Source organism: Gobius niger (genome assembly GCF_951799975.1).
Source record: "Gobius niger genome assembly, chromosome: 6".
NCBI lineage: Eukaryota > Metazoa > Chordata > Actinopteri > Gobiiformes > Gobiidae > Gobius > Gobius niger.
The window spans coordinates 19596177-19611209 of record NC_136857.1 but is presented as its reverse complement, the minus strand read 5'-3'; the positions used below and the strand labels follow the sequence as shown (position 1 = coordinate 19611209).

Here is a 15033-nt window from a genome sequence, read left to right as displayed (position 1 = left end):
TCACTCCTGTATATCATGGCTCATTAATCGAATTTCAAATGTGTGATTATTCCCAATTTAAATAAACAAATATTGATCGACAGCACTAGTTAAATAACAAGTTACGGTGGTGGTGGCGGGAATAACCTTGCAGCACGTCTTTGAGCTTTGTGCCAAGAAATAAACAATAGGCTCAGGTGTGATCAATGTTACGTAAGTAGAGAAAACAGACGTGTACACTAAAAATACACTGGGAATTTTTGGAGGGAGCAGTAATATAGTTCTGTCATGATGATGTTGACTCGACAAACAGAACATGGGTCATTCCTTTATTAAACTCGTGTTGACAAAGTAACAAATAAACAGCTGACAGAGGCAATTTCCGCTTTTCTATTATTGGTGTTTTGCAACTCCAACAGAACAGAGCAGAGCAGTGCAAACTTAAATTGCAACTCCCCCAGATGAATGTACATCTAAAAAAAAATACAAGGGGAAATAAATCATACAAAAAAAAGTCCAAAAGTTACAGGTGACAATAAAATAAACCTACCAAACTAGTAAAAGGTCTGTGTCTTTCATATTGCATTTACTCTGAAGGTATATCTCATCATCTTGTTACAATTAATTTAAAGCGTGAACAATTTGCTTACGGCCAAACACAAAAACAATGATGTTTTTTTTTAAATGTTTATAACAGTGTTCTTGAACAACTTCTGCTCATCAATGACCTATATTTCAAATTCCTGAAAATGTATTTTAGTTGTTAGACTAACAAATCAACTTTTTTCAATTAGTCATTATAATTAATTATAAAATTGTACAATGAAGAAAAACAATAATCAAAATGTGAGTACCATAGTGAATGGTCAGCCCATTTGTTTACACAGTGGAACTACCGGGGGTATTTTCTACAGTCATTTGCACAGTACTATTTGTTTAAAAACAATGTTTTATTCCATATATAAATTAAGCATTTTATACTGATTTGCAAAACCACACTAAATATGGCATATTTACATTAAAGGGACTATACAGAGTTTAAAAAATGTTAAAATTATGTATTTTCCTCCCCCTACATGTTCCTGCAATGTCATAATGTGTAGAATGAGCCCAGACCCATTCACCACAACTGCCTCTAAAATCCTGCACTGTCACTCAAAAAGTTGTTAATTTGGGTCCGAAGTGCCGTCATGCTTGAGCTTCATATAGAAGCTGCAGTTACACGTATGACCTGAGGTGGCAGTAGAGAGTATAAAATGGCTAACTTGCATCTAGCCCCTTTAATATACATTGTCCCTTTTGTTGTAATAATTGTGATTTCAAGTATGCCTGAAATAATGGCGATCCAACCAGAATTGACTTCATATTACTAACTATGTAATATGAGCACAAATGTAATGTAATTGTGGCATGAATCTCTCTTTAGTGTGAAGAGACCCAAAAAAAGAAGAAACCAAAGCTTGTGTGTAAGACGACAAGAGGCCGGCTGATGTATAATGCAGCGATGGCTCCGGTTTCTCTGAGTTTCCATAAACATCTACAGCCTCTGTCCGTCCGTGTGTCTGTCCGTCAGACCCTCTTCGACCAGACACGTACAGACCGCAAACACATCGGAGTATACGTGCGGTATCCAGTTACTGCGGTTCAAACATCAGTACAAGTGTGAACAGCTCCGGATGCTGACATAACCAGGTGAGGGGCCACCTGCAGAGCTGTCTCAGCTGCAGCGTATAGGTATGACTAGTGACCTTTTACACGAGCTAAATTTATGCGGGATCTGGTCAAAGTTCAAGTAAAAAAGCCACACCAAAATACACTTTCTGTCATGATCACAGGACTCGCCGATTAAAACCCCACACCCCAGACTCCTCTCCAAACAAAGAGGGTAAATATCATCATGGCAATAATTGAGATTGAACATAGATTTAATCGTGCTTTAATAAAAATGTAATTGCTTGCCCCGCCCAACAGAAACGTCACATTACTAATTCTCTTATGGGATTAGAAGTATAAATTAACATACAAAAAATGACTTTGAATAGAGAGTCTATAAACTTAATGCGTACTTCTATTCTCTCCTCTGAATGATAAGTGGCACTTTACTGTGTGCTCAAACATCTGGTCGAAACTAATATTGTTATATTCATTCATTGGAGCCAATCCCAGCCATTATGGGCGTGAGGCAGTTACACCCTGGACAATTTGCAATTAATCACGAGGCTAATGTACACCGAAAGACAGCGAGCCCGAGTTTTCACAGTGATTCTCACATCGAAACATTTCAGTCACATATTTTCATTATCCTGATATAATGTGCGAATAACTGGATGTTTGTAAATGTAATAAAGCTATGATTCTATTGTAAAAAGTGTAATCCAAACATTCGGCTTAACACCACACTTTGAGTCAGAGATGTTAAGGTGTTGTGTTGTCAGTTTATCATCTACAGCAAAATCTCTCTTTTCAATAAAATGTTAACAGAAATCTGACAAATGTAATTACCCATTCATTATACTTTCAAAGTCACGTTACAATTTCACGGATAAAATAAACTCTGTGGCAGTAAGTTTCTTTTGATGGCTGCCTCGCAATAGGTTGATTTAAGTGTGGCTGTGCATTTTCCTCCTCAAACACCCAGAATGCAGCCACCACACTTTCATATAAGATGTCTCAAGAGCAGACCAGCAGTCGTGACAAGCCACATCCAAAATAAAAATATGATTTTCGACCTATAATAAAAACTATTTGCAATTTGGCTCTTGCACATTTCATAACTCGATATGATATTCACTCACAAGCATTGTGCATAAGACAAAACTTTTTTACAACAATGATTTCAGGCAAACACCTATGACCCACAGAGATCAATCTGTATTTTGCTTGGAATTACAACATAATATAAAACACATTTTCTGATTTGCGCCTAGGAATTTACACACAACCACTTTAAATGCAACTTCTTCAGGAAAATGTATAGTCATTGTTAAAGGCCGAACAGCTGAGTTTGCCTTGTGGACATCCGGCTGTTTAAAGCCCATCGGCTCACAGCAGGATCTATAATTAGACGCTCCTCTGTCATCTTTTACTGGCTTCCACATCCTCTTTTCTCTCTCCTCTCCTTCTTTCGTCCCTTCTTACCAATGCCACTTCTCCTGCGCTGCACAGACCTGCACTTGCCACAAAGCCCCATCATCTAAAACAGCAAGAAATACATTCATAAAAAATCTGCAATCTCAGGCTGTTGTGTCTAAACTTACCCTGCCATGATCAACAGGAACGGTAACCGTAGCGACGGGGGCAGTCAGGCTAACAGGAAGCCCGCTCTAAAAACACAACAATGAGAACCAGTGCGGCTTCCTGTTTCAGAGCTGACTTTAGGCTTCCATATCCTGCCTGCAGTGCTTTTTTTTTTTTTTTGCGTCCACACTTGCCTTGCTGCCGAGGTGCCCTTGAGCAAATCATTTACGCAGCACTGGAGATGACATTCTTTACACATGTTTGTGAAGTGTCCACATCCAGACATTCAGACTCACTTCTGTGCAGTTCTCTGACATCCATTAACGGCTGAGTTTAATGACTAACAGTAGACCTGAAGGCAGCATGCTAATGTGCAATCAAAGGACAGCGCACCTATTTGGAAGTTTGGACAAACAATTACTCAACCTCACTTTTCTACATGTGCAGAAGGAACACTCGCTCCTACTAACTTACAATCAACAATCATTGTCCAATATTTTGCTCACTAGCCGCAGAAGACTCCACTCTCTTTTTAAGAATAGTGTGCTGACATTTTTCGGTGCTGAAAAAAGTTACACGTTGCTAAATCAACATTGTGCAACACGGGGTTTCTATTAATAGAGTCTATTACTGACAGTTAAGAGGATATGATTTGACGGAGAGGTAGAAGAAGAAAAATACACGTTAATCTAACTTACGTCTGCTCAAACTGACGTCGACCCCAACAAGACCCTTTAACTTTGAGCCAAAACACACTATGGACATTCTAACAGACAACAAGGACCATCTCCTTATGGGCTATACAGGTACTCAGAAATCAAATGCAGTTGATAAAAAAAAACATTGATGGCCTGTCGGTCCAGCTGCTGGAGTACTTGTTGTAGCGTGGTATCTCTGCTCTGCCTGTATCTCCTCTGTGCTGTCCCTCCTTCACCCTGAGGAATCCACAGCTGTCGCTCCCATTCAGAGCTCCTCTTCTTCCTGCAGCAGCTGTCCAGACTGTGGTTTGTGAGTGCACGGAGGGCTGCCAGGCTACAACTGTCGCCAAACTATTTCTATATTTATGGCGCTGCTGCTCTGTTGGTGCATACTTGTGTTCAAGTGTAAATGCTGGCGTGTTTGGCTGTCAGCGCGTTTACCTTCTGCTCACTGTCACTTGCCTCTAGTCCAGACCTTGAAAAACAGTACATATACCTTCTGTTCCCTTCCCTCCAAATAAAATGGTTACAGTCCCTCTTATGAAAGAAATGTGTGGTCATACAAGGCCTAAATAAAGGGATGGTCCTGGCCTCTCATGACTGGCTCTTTGCAGCTAATTACAAACACAACAAAAACGTTTTACATCCGTTTTGGCTTTAAAATCTGCTTCGAAATAAATGACTCATTCATAATATGGAGGAGATAATCTATTGGCACATCTGGGGCAGGTTGACGGACACTTGGCCAACACACTTTCAAACCACTCATAAAGTCACACGAGGATGCAAACAGGTGAAAGTTGTTTGGATAATGGTGGTCCGACCTCCAGAGACATGATCTTTATTCAAAAATGGGCTAAAGGTGCTAAATGTTCCATCACTGCACACTAATTCATTGCTTCATTAAAATATTTGTTTACATTTGAAACTTTATTGTAATTGCGCAACGTCTTTCACTTCTACTGTGGTAGCGTTTTAATACTGATCCAAATCTCCAGTTTCAAGTTTAAAAATATCTTACAAAGGGTGATTTCCAATTGAGTAAAGCCGTAAAACTAGATACGCCATCTGCTACTGACGATAGCCACCTGTCATGATCAAAACTAGCTTTCACTTGTGTAAATATTATTACAAACCCAGGCTTATTACCGTGTCAGCGGTATAAAATGAATGAATTATAGAGCAATAGGGTTTCAATTACAGGCCTCTATATTTAACCTTTTATTTCAGATTTATGGCTGTCGTGCAGACTCGCGTGCTCTTTGTTCCGGCCCCTTCTTTTGCACAGGTGCGTTGGCCTCCTCAGCACATACCACTATCACACCCATTTGCATAACGCACAGCAGATAGAGCCACACTTTCCAGAGCAACATTCACAAGCATTCCTAGGCCTGTCATGTTTTCAACTCTATGTTGCAACTCGCCCGGAGCAAGAAACTTCACACTCATTCATTAAAGGCACACTTACTGCCAAATGAGGTGTGACTGTGGGGACACAGGTGTGCTGTCCCACTGACAGGACACGACAGGGCACAGACTATCACTGTGTGACAACTTTACATCACCTCTGGAAACTCGATCAGAATTGATAAGACAAAAGGGGCTTTTATTTCAAACCTGTGGTTGAGGAGTGACAAAATATGGATTACCGGAACGTGATGATACTTGATTTGGTGATTCTAAATTGGTCCAGCGACTTATTTGCAGATGTTCAGCTATAGTTTGGAGGATTAGCCTATTTTACATTGATGATCTTGAAGTGACACTAAAGCACAAACATGAACAATATATTGTTTGCTTGTTTGTTTGTTTGTTTGTTTGTTCCATTTGCCAACAGAAGTAGCATTGGTGCAAATAAATTATACTGGATTTTTATCATACCTGTAAAAAAAAAAAAAAAAGTGTAAGAACTGACGGTTTATTGCTGGCCATCGAGAAGAAAGGCAACTTGCTGCAGTTTAAAACTCAAATCACACCTATTCCTAAATTATTCTGTTCCAAGTTTGCAACATTATTTGGATCTGCTTAGTTGAATCTCCAATCTCTTAGACTGTATATATAAAATGCATTTGTCATTGGAACAATTTTTGACTGTGCATCGACAGAAGTCAATGTGTTCCATAGAAATCTACCACTAAAAACCTTAACAGCCCTCAAACTTAAGACCAATCATCATCTCTCTACCCAACCTATAATTACAAGTGTAATTTAATCATCGAAACAGCTGGCAGCTGATAAGTGACATACCAGCTACAAGACGGTAATTGTGTTGGTCCTCAAAAGTATAAATAGCGCTAAGAGAAGTGGCCTGACTGGTCTGCAGAGCTGCGTGCACGTGACAGGTTGGAAACATTAGACACTTTATTGTTCCCTTTGGGCAAATTCATACATTGGAAGCGAGCAGGTCAAAGGTCATGATTAGTTACCAGACGTCTAGATGGAGCAAGCCATGGACCAAGTGCAGATCAAAAACTATTTGACAACAAAACAATTAGCTATTCATGGTGGTTTATTATGTCATCTTCAGTCTGGGATTTCCTCGAGAATCATGCTCATGTGGCAGCGCACCATGATGCTCTATCAATTCAAGATAAGGCCAAACCCAAACATAACGAATAATCAGTGTTGTCTTAGTTCTTTTTCCGCTCTACGTATTTACAATGAGGTCAGCCATCATTTGGAAAACAAAAACTGCGCCGACCCTGAGCCAGATTTCTCACTGTTAGCAGATTCCGTGATAACCGAACACAAATCTCGCCCCAGACAGGAAACCCGGCAAATGGGCTCCCTGTCCTTTATCCAAACCGAGCTCTTTCATCACCGCTGGCCTCCATCAACTTCAAACACATTCTCCACATTTCCCCAGGCAGATAAAGCCTCTCCACAAAGCAGTGCACTCAAGGGATCTCCCGCTATCATCCGAAAGACTTCAAGTTTATCGATGCAAAACTCATCTGAATTCGAAATCTAAAATGACAAACAGCCCTGTAACTTGAAGGTCACAATCGAAGTTGAGATTGTGCTGGTCGACCAAACAATGTGAAAGTTGTGGACTGTAGGGCTGGTTATTTCAATACAGTTCATGGAGATGCTTAAAATATGCACTTTTTTGCAAATCTAAATGTACATTGACATCATTTTCTGAAACTCTCGTGGACAGGTGATCGTTGCTGATAAGGTCTATTATGTGGATCATCAAATAGACCGGATACACCGGGCTTGAAGAGATCCTTAGTGGATTGAAAATGATAGCTACAAATGGCGCACTATGCGAACGTTAAGAAATGTGTCGCTTATTATTGCAAACTCTTTTGTGGAGTCATCAAAGCCAGAGCAACAATGATGCCGTGAGATCGAGGCGGATGCCGTTTATGAGTCACTGTTTCTTTTTACTTGGAAAATGTCACTTTTTGGCTGCGTGAAGACACCAAAAAGACTGAGAGATACCGGCAAAAAAATAGCAAACCCCATTCAATTTGAGAGTGATTTAGGGATGGGTTGCACAATTTTGGTAAAAATACATTGTTGTCGAAAAATGATTCAGACTGTGCGCATTTCAAACATGTTATGGAGCATTAACATTGGGTGAGTCCCCCGTGTGTCTCAGAAATATTGTCGTGTTTTCCATTCCTTTCACCTGTTAAATTATAACATGGTCCAGGGAAAGCTTCATGAATATGCGCGGTCACACTCAGCTGTCTGCACGCAGCACAAAAGAGGAGCATTAAGATTCCTGCTCTGCACTGTTCTGGGATCAGCAGCCACTCTGAGGACCTAAAAGAGCCCCTGATAGTACTGATAAGATTAAGATTATGTACATTAAACACAATGGCTTACATCAAAAGGAAGCTGTCTCCAAATTATTCCTTATTTTCAGGATGGATATAGCAAAAGTTATTGGATGATGATTTAAAAGAAAAGAACGTTATGTAATTCGTCTTTAATTGGAAACTTAAAAACTGATGATTCAAGATCCTGTATTAGTCATTGCAGTCTTCAAAGGTCGTAGCTGTTGATGCATTGATGATACTTTGTTGAAGTGTATGTCCAAGTAACCCTTAACGTAATACCCAACCTGAATATTTTGGACCATCATTCAAAAGCCCTTTTCCAGAAGCTAATTCAAATACTTCCTAAATAAGCTTTGCGCCTTGTTCCCACACCCACGCACACAAGTTAAATAAACATCCATTGTGCCCGTCTCATCCTCCATTTGACACGGGGTTCTTGCTGGGCCTCCAGCTCAGTCAGATGTGCAGTCAGGAGTGTGTCCACATGAATGAAGGGTATCTGCTTACATCAGAGGGAGATCTGATCCCAGGTCAGTGTTATTCACCCACTCATCAGGACTCAATGTGATCGGCCCATTACGTCGTGGCTGAGGTCAGACCGTATTGGAATACAAGCAGAGTCTATTCTGATAAGCCCTAGACAGAGGAGATCCAATATCAAATATGTCTGCATAGTCTGGGAGAATAGGCGCGCAATCACATCACATGATGAAAATAGAACTGAAATGAGTCCATATTCTCATTTTATGTTGTTGTGTACACTACTCAGCAAGTTTTTTCTCGGAAAATAAGTTTAAGGCATTGCCTATTGCCATCATTGTTGTTTGTGTATTCTGTACAATCTGGACGAATAAAATTGGTATAACAAGATCTGCTGATGGCATTAGAGGGATCCCAAACTGGCGGACCGGGTTCCTGATCCGGACCTCCAGAGGTTTTAGTCCGGACCTCAAAGCATTTTCAATGCTTCAATATATATAATAGCTTAAACAAATCAAGTTGACAAACTAATTACCAAAATTAATTATAATTGCAAAATTGGTTGATGTATTGATCAGCTCTGCTTTTTAAACAAATTCTGCTTATACTTAAAAGCCTGGCACATGTTTTTTGGTTTACAAACAATGGAAGAAAGAAAAAGTAAAGAAATTGTTCTATCAAAACTTATTCTTAACTTTCCAATTCTTCACGAGGAAGAATTTGTAATCACGTTTCAGAATTTTCAGGGTCACTGTCACAGAAAGCCTAAGAAAAACTATCCTGCCAATTAGTGAGATTGATACAAATGTTTTATTATTGTACAAATCTGAATTTACAAAATATGAAGGGAGGATAAAACAAATGTAGGCTTCTATAAAAATAAATAAATAAAAAAAAAGCCTTTAGCACTACAAATTTCAACAAGCCTGGAGTCGGACCCTGGACAAAGTGGAAGGTAAGAGTTGTGGACCTCGAGCAGTTTTAATTAGGGACCCCTAAACTCAGGCTGAAATGAGCTTCCAGCATGCCAAGTTGACCTGAGACATGAATGAGGTCTGTCAACTCAAAAATACTACTGCTCTGTAAAAGCAACTGCAAAACAAAAAAACGCTTAGATTTCAAGAATGAGTAGTTTCTTCTCTCTCAATGAAATTTCAATTTTCTTCACGACAATTTATTGTACTTCTGCAAGTGGGCAAAAGAGACTCAAAGCCACTTAGTGCATAGCCACAAGCCCTCAGCCGAGCGGTAACTCAGCTGACCACAGCTGGGAGCCTTCAGCCCAGAGGTTAATACAACTGCAATTGATTTGACACAGCAATAAAACGTTAAGGACACTGCTCCCTCAGGATATGGTACAATTTGTAAGTACAACACAAAGAGAAAGTCCACGCACAGCATGTATCAAGTATAAATGTGCTCCCAGAAAAAGCACTGAGCCTTGAGGCCCGTGGGGGGTATTATGTAACATTAGCCTCTGACATATCAAGTGATTTCACGCACCTAGAGGCTGGACAATTGGGCCATTTGTTCAGCCAGTCAAAAATAGCCGATGGTTCGTTGGCGTCTACTATTACCAGCACTCTAGAACTGACAGAGTAGAAGCCGTGGAAACAGTCAGTGAGACAGAGAACTATACTATCTTCATAGGACTTACTCTTGAAATGTCCCAGAAAAAAAAATTACCTGAGGCATGGTATTTAATTTCAACTATTTTATCTCGAAGCCATATCTAATTACAGCAACTACTGTCCAAACAGCAGGAACAAAACAGGATGGTGCAATACAGAGAAATTCCATTAGATCAGGTAGTTCACGTAGGCAAGGAGTCATACAAGGAAGAGGGGAAATTATGGGGAAATCACAAAGAACATTTTCTACAATGCAAACAGTGCCCAAACAGTTACTAAGGGATTAATTTACTGTATTTCACTTGACTTAACATATGTTGACTTTCAAGTTTCACATCCAAGTTAGACAAAATTATGCCAATTGTACGTTGTTTGGACAGCATGTTTTACTCTTGACTTTCAAACATACTTTTTTATTTATTTCACATCCATATTTACTAGTTTTACAAGTTTTCTTATGACCGATATGGTCTCAGAGTTTAAGTGTGTAGCATGACTAAGCATGAAACAATTCAGATTTGAAGTAGTGAGTCATGCGCAGGTAAATATAGAGCTGGTCAAACAGCAACAATTGGAAAAAGAACTTTCACAAGAAACTATTGCATGTACGTTTACTGCCCAATTTAGATTTGTTTCAATGTGGCCATAAGTTACTATATCAGCTACTAATCAAGATCAAGATTCCAGCTGAATGTTTACATTTTTTGATCAATGCGATGCAGTTGCTCTTTATTCACAGGAGGTATGAAAAAGGGCCTTTTCTGAGCACAAAGGGTTTTAAGAGGACAGTCTTTTAGGTGTATGACCAATACAACGCACCTTGGGGATACTGTATTGACTGAAACAGCTACAACCCTTCACAAAAACAGAATCCTCTCTACAGCAAAACAGGAGGGGGAGGCCAAGAAATACTTTGGGAGTTCTCAGGGATTAGCACATTTGCAAAGTCACTGAAATCTCTCACTCTACCCATTATTTTGGTGGGACAAATTGCTATTGTAACCTGTTGTACTTTTGTGTTTTCACTCTTCCATCCACCTTAGCCTGATTTTTTCTCAAAATACATAACCAGAAATCTGCACAAAAAGAAGAAACAATCTATTTTGTCCCCAGTGAACGAACAGACCTTACATAAGAGCCACTGCTGCTACCTTTTCGTTTCGAAGAATCATTCATTATTGTGGGGAGCCTGACCTGAACGGAGTGTGAATGGGATTAGTCTTTCTTGGCAGTCATAAGTAGTTCAAATGACCGCTGGAGATGGAGCTTTCATAACAGTGGTTTCACAAGTGGCACACATCTGTCTCTCTGTGCCCTCCGCCACCTTCTACCACGGCTGCCTTTATCGACCCATGTGGCACCAGGGCCCAGCCAAACTCCGCATGAGAATGTTGGTGTGTGGGTAAGAGCAGGGAGACAAAAGGCGAGCGGGCCGGTGTCAGTTGGCCTGTGTGGACACATGTAACCAGATGCTGCCTTCATGGCCCTGACCTCAGCGGGTTTTTCCACCGCCGCACACTCACATAATACGCGGGTATAGTGTACAAAGTGGGCACGTACACAGTAGGCCCATGGAGAGCGCAGTGAGCCCGGGTTGGTACCATTCACACACTCATGCATTGTAATCCTACACAGGGTGATCAAGCGCTGGAGAATGCTGGTCTAAGCTGAGACACAGAGACGGACGCGGGCGGGGGACTGGCTTTGGAAGGAAAGGTGCCAATATGTTAAAAGACGAGTGGTGTGTTCAAATGGGACCTGAAATTTCATGACAGTTTATGTTTTGCATCATTTGTCTGACGGTTATGCAAGAATGAACAATTTACTATTTTACTATTTACTAGTGATATACAGGTCAGGTTGTGCAATGAGAGGCACTGAGTGTGATTCAACAGAAGGCAAAGGCAGATAGCGTGAAGTGAAGGTGTGTCAGTGTGTTTAAAAAGGCAAAACACGTGTGGAAGTTTGTGATATAAAGGGAGCCTACCATAATATGTGGGCAAACAATTGCAGAGTCATCAGGTTCTTGACAAACTCTCATATATTTCTGGTCAGAGATTAAGCCCATAAAATAAAGTGGAAAAAGTTCTTCTGGCTAATATCCGTTTTTATTCTGAAAAATCTCCCAAAAAGATCACCGTCCACTTGCAGCCAGGGAGTTCTAGGTTGAGGCTAAGTGTATATTGAAGTAACAACACTTTCTTAAGAAGGTCCTTCCCCCAGGGTTTGGGATTAAAACAATTCATGACAAAGTAATAAAAAAAGAAACATCTCCCACTTCACAGGAAGACAAATCATAAAAGCACTGTTGGCGTCAAATCTGCTTTACCTCCGCACATCTCCCTCGTCTGACAGTTAATTAACAAGGACCTGCGGCAAGACTCAGATCAGAGAAGCCACAGCCGGTCCGGCACATCTTTCCAACTAGGCCAACACCTGCTCTGCACTTTACTGCGCTTTTTGGAGAATCAAACCACTTACATCACTTGCTGGAAAAATGCTGTCAACCCCAACAGAGAGCAGAGCCTGTGTGTCATATGTGTACGCTGTAAAAAAAAAAAAAAAAAAAAAAAAGCCGTAAAAAGAGGACAAGACGAAGCCTTCCTGCCTGGGCTCACTTCAGACGACTGGCAACATTTTTCCACATCAACTGCTCTGACAGCCATGTTAACAAGCCAGAGTGAGACTTTTACAGCCCAAACAACAACTTATTAGACCGCAGCATTAAAGGCATACGCACCTTTTCAATGTACAAAAAATGGTGTCTTCTTCCTTAGGATGTTGTTGGCCGTATGGGGTCCATCTGTAGAAAAAAACAAGACATGATAAATAAAGTTTGCCACATGTTTGTGTAAATATGTATGTAAAAGATGAGCCTATTCCTGCATCCAATAATACAAGTTATAAACATTTGTGCACTAACTTTAAGTATATAACCAAGCACCAAGTTTCCATGTTTTACATTTGCAAATGATATTTTCCTACAGACTTGCGTGAACTTACTGTGACCGCAGCCATTATCACTTTAAGGTTTCTTTGGTTTTTGACATTTAACAGATACAATTTTGTTGATTCCTATCTGGGCTAGAAATAGGCTTATTTGTAATTGTGCAGATCGTAACAAGTGATTAAAATGCGTAGAGGAAAAGGTCACAGATAACTCACAAAAAAACTGCTTTTGTAACAAACTATAGATTAAAACAAGAGAGGAGAGTAGCCTATTGGGAGGCTTTGATAAAAATGTGGTTCTTTGTGAAAATTGGTCACTGGGTCATCTGTGGTAGTTAACAGGCTAACTATTGTATAACTTCATTTACTTCTAGGCTTTCAAGCGGCTGAACCTATGCAAGGTGAAGAAAATAATCAAGCTTGCAATGTCTGGGTGATATAGACTTATACAGAATTGACATAAGTTAGCCAACAGTATCAAGCAACCCAGACTACAGCAATATTGTTATATTAGCGTGTTATTACGTTTCACATTCAGTTTCGATCACTTTAGTCAAAACTTCATGATGACATCTTAACTAAAAGAAAAGGAGAAAAAAGTATCTTATAAAGTTACGATTGTTCAAGTCTCAAAATGTAACCAACCTTTTTCTGTTTAATGAAGTTGTTAAATAAGTTCATCGTAAGAAGCGGCTTATCGCACGGATACTACAAAGGCAAACGCTGCAACTTCGCTCGCTGCTATTGGTCAGGTTCCTCACGAGCGCACAAGGCAATTACCTCCGCAGATAAGACAAAGCGAACACCTGCGCAGGAAGTTAGAGCCCGCAAAAGCAGCGCGTTTAGCCTCGCAGAAAGCAAAGAAAAAAGCCAGCGAAAAAACATGACACATTCCCCGTGTTAAAGTGCATGAAACTTCCAGCTGCAGCCAGCGCTGTGCAGCCCTACCTTGTAAAGACAGCAGTCAGTCTACCGAACACTTTCAAGCTTTTACAACAACAAAAAAAGCTTTCACTCCGCGGAATTGCCAACGTAATCCAGCTATTTCAAGAAGTCCACGAAGCGCCCCCAAAAGGCACCGGAGGAGAGGGGTGAGGGTCGCGCCGGTTTGTCACAATAAGACTGGAGCTCACAAAAGGAGGAAAAGAAAAGGCACTGAGCAGAGTCAAGTTCCAAGGCGAGAAAAGAGAAGTCCGTCCCCTCCGAGTCCTGCCCCTGCTCTCTTCAACCTCCCGCTGACAGAAATAGCAAGCGAGGCGGGCCCCACCAAAAATAGCCTTGACTTCACGCAGACCTTCGCGACTATTGTTTTGCCGCGCTGACAGACGCGTATTGGGCGCACGACGCAGCCAATCAGGAGATTGACGACTTGTATCACTATCACTGCGTGGATCAAAGAATGGGGCAGTTCGTTGTGGCTCCATCTGCTGTTGTAACCCAGGCACCAAATGGGAAAGTCTGAGAAATGTGCATGCAAGTCTATACGTCTGGGCACAAGGTTACACTAACTCAAGTCCTGTTAAAAAGTAACATCATGATGCATTTAAATGGCCGTCCTGGCTGCAGCTGCTTTGGGGATTATGGGCATTGACTACACTGATTCATGTTTGCCTTTGATTATCATTTTTGTAGATAATTTATTGTCCGCGTGAGTAAATTCATTTGCAGTTTAAAAAGTAGGTGCATTTACTTCTCATATTACATGCAACGTGACATTATGTCAAGCCTTTTTTTTTATATATAATTTTGATGATTATGGCTACAGTCAATTTTCAAAATTTTCTGAGATTTTTCATTTGGATTTTTTTCAACATGTGAGCCATAATAATCAAAATGATGACAAATAAAGGCTACATATCTCACTTTGTATGTAATGAGTCTATCACATATTAGTTTCACAGTTTAAGATGAATAACAAAAGTAAATGCACTTTTTCAAAATATTCTAATTATATGACGAGCACCATTTTTTTTATGACTTCATGTTTATTTACAAGTCATTTGTATAATGAAAACTTGATATTATAATTTAGATTATAGTTTATAAATTATGTACAACTTGAGTGTCAAGTAGCTACGCAATTAGCTACACATCTACAAATGGTATAGGCTATACTTCTGTTCATTATAAACAATTGGATAATATTATTGGATAGAGCAGTGACTCAGTTGCATATTCATTCATAAAGGTTTATTTATCTCCAGGTATGATCCCATTGATCGATTCAACCTCGTCTTTGAGTGTTTTTTAAGATTGGTTGGTTGATAG

At 40.1% G+C, this 15033-nt stretch overlaps 1 protein-coding gene across 2 annotated transcripts in view; it reads right to left on the bottom strand.

Annotated features, from left to right (window-relative positions):
- hdac7a (histone deacetylase 7a) overlaps window positions 1-15033 on the bottom strand; it is a 53408-nt gene that overhangs the window by 25210 nt on the left and 13165 nt on the right. The window contains exons 1-2 of one of the 2 annotated variants that reach the window (XM_079557560.1): window positions 13714-14020; window positions 12557-12619 (exon numbers count right to left, since the gene is read on the bottom strand). The gene's annotated coding sequence lies outside the window, so the exon portion shown is untranslated. Of the gene's footprint in view, window positions 1-12556; window positions 12620-13713; window positions 14021-15033 lie in introns of those variants that run through there. The other variant, XM_079557559.1, reaches the window with a different exon arrangement.